Source organism: Penaeus monodon, chromosome 11 (assembly GCF_015228065.2).
Source record: "Penaeus monodon isolate SGIC_2016 chromosome 11, NSTDA_Pmon_1, whole genome shotgun sequence".
Lineage (NCBI taxonomy): Eukaryota > Metazoa > Arthropoda > Malacostraca > Decapoda > Penaeidae > Penaeus > Penaeus monodon.
The window spans coordinates 2,289,045-2,291,734 of record NC_051396.1 but is presented as its reverse complement, the minus strand read 5'-3'; positions in this window follow the sequence as shown (position 1 = coordinate 2,291,734).

Here is a 2,690-nt window from a genome sequence, read left to right as displayed (position 1 = left end):
CGACTGTCATTTCGAATGAGCGTTTACTGCACCTTGCCTCCTCTCTCCCCTTCTCCGAAACGTCCAATAAACACGGAGGCGAAGCGATTCCGTTAAACTCAATCTTCTGATCGTCTTTCTTTCTCTCTGTGTCTCTCTGTTTGTCCCTTTCGCGTCTCTCTCAGATGCCTTTCCTGCTGTTTGTCTGTCTCGTCTTCGCCACTGCCTCTAGTCTCTGCTCTGCCTCTCCCTATCCTCTCTTTCTTCTTCTTTTCTATCTCCCCTTTCCCTTCCTACTCTCATCCTCTCGTCGTATCTCTCTCTACTCTCTCTCTCTCTCTCGTCTCTCTATCTCTCTCTCTTCGTGCTCTCTCTGTCTCTCTCCCTCTCGCTTCTGCCTCTCTACTTCCTTTTCTTCTTTCTTTTTCTTATCTCCCCTTTCCTCTCTCTCTCTCTCTCTCTCTCTGTCTCTTCTCTCCCTTCCTCTCTCTCTCTCTCTCTCTCTCTCCTCTCTCCTCTCTCTCTCTCTCTCTCTCTCTCTCTCTGCTCTCTCTTCTCTCTCTCTCTCTCTCTCTCTCTCTCTCTCTCTGTATGTGTGTGTATGTGTTTGTGTGTGTGCGTCTTACATACAAAAATATCTCACACACGCAACACCCATAATATATATCGTTACACAAACACAACACTAAAAGTATTACTCCTGTATACACACAACACATCACACCCTGTCTACCCATTCATAAACACAGCCCACTCTCACACACACAAAAGTCTTACGATTATTACACGCAAACACAAACCACCCATACAAGAGTAAAGACGGTAAACACACACACACACACACACACACACACACACACACACACAAACACACACACACACACAACAAACACACACACACACACAACAAACACACACACACACACACACACACACACAATCATACATACACACACATACATCACACCTTCAACACATCACAATCATACACAAACACAAGGCAGTTACACACAAACAAAGATAACAAATACAATAATAAAAACACAGACACGTACAACACCTTAACACAGACATATAAGATAAGCACACACACGCAAAAAACACAGCACAGAGACACACAAACAGATTTCACAAACGCACAACAAGTACACCGCACTCAAACAACACACAATACCCTCGCACACGACGCACTTCGCACTCACGCGCACGCAAACACGGCAAGGACACAGGAAGCAAACCCGCCCACGCATTGCATCCCGCCCACACGCAAGACCCGAAAAAGAGACCAGATTTCTGCCTTATTCCTGGTCTTCTGTCTCGAGGGAAGCTTACCTCATCCCCTTCCTTCGCCCTCTCCCTCTTCCCCTCTTTATTCGTCTCTTCTTCGCCCCTTTCTCCTCCCTCCGTCTCTTCCTTCTCCCTTCACCTTCTCCCACTCTCTTTATCCCTTATCCCCCCCTCCCCTCTCCCTTCGCTGCTCGCCCTCTCCTCGCCCATCTTTCCTCCCTTCTCTCCTCACCCTTCCCTCCCTCCTCCTCACCCTTTCCTCCTTCCCTCCCTCCTCCCTCCCTTCCCTCCCTCCTCCTCTCTTCCCTCCCTCCTCCTCTCTTCCCTCCCTCCTCCTCCCTTCCCTCCTCTCCTCCTCCCTTCCCTCCCTCCTCCTCCCTTCCCTCCCTCCTCCTCTCTCCCCTCCCTCCTCCTCCCTTCCCTCCCTCCTCTTCCCTTCCCTCCCTCCTCTTCCCTTCCCTCCCTCCTCCTCCCTTCCCTTGCTTGCTTTGCTTGCTTACTAACTTGCTTATTTGTTGCTTGCTTACTTGTTTGCTTTTTTACTTACTTGCTTACTAACTTGATTGCTCACTTGCTTACTTAATTGCCTACTTGCTTATTTGCTTGATTGCTTGCTTATTTGCTTGCTCACTTGCTTACTTATTTTCCTACTTTTATTTGCTTGATTGCTTGCTAATTTGTTTGCTTGCTTACTTGCTTATTTGCTTGCCTATTTGTTTGCTTACTTGATTCCTTACTTGCTTACTTGCTTATTTGCTTACTTATTTGCTTACTTATTTGCTTACTTATTTGCTTATTGGCTCATTTTGATTATCACGGCAACGGGGTTTTTCTAGGCCTTTTTTCCTTTCTTTCTTTTTCTTTCTTTCATTTTCCCTTTTTTTCGTTTTTCGTTTTTCTTTTTGTTTCTTCTTCTTTTTATTTTATTTTTTTCTTCTTTCTTTTTCTTCTTTATTCCTTTTTTCTATTTTTTTTTTTTTTTTTTTTCTTTTTTTATGATTATTTTCTTCTTCATCCCTTTTTATTACGTGTGTGTGGGTGGGGGAGGAGGTGGGGGAGGAGGAGGTGGGGGAGGAGGTGGGGGGGTGGATTTATGAGTGTGTGAATGCAAATGTGAGTAGGTATTTATGTCTGTGGGTTGGGGGATAGAGGGAGGGAGGAAGAGAGAGAGAGAGAGAGAGAGAGAGAGAGAGAGAGAGAGAGAGAGAAAAGAGAGAGAGAGAGAGAGAGAGAGAGAGAGAGAGAGAGAGAGAGAGAGAAAGGCAGAGAATCAGCGAAAGAGAGATGATTAGTAAGAGAGACAAGCAGACAGTTAGAGAGGCACACAAAGAAGACAGGGAAGCAGACGTTGATAAACAGTGCTATAGAGAATACACAAATACTCAGAACTAGCGAGAGAGGAGGCATTCTCGCACTGAAAAATC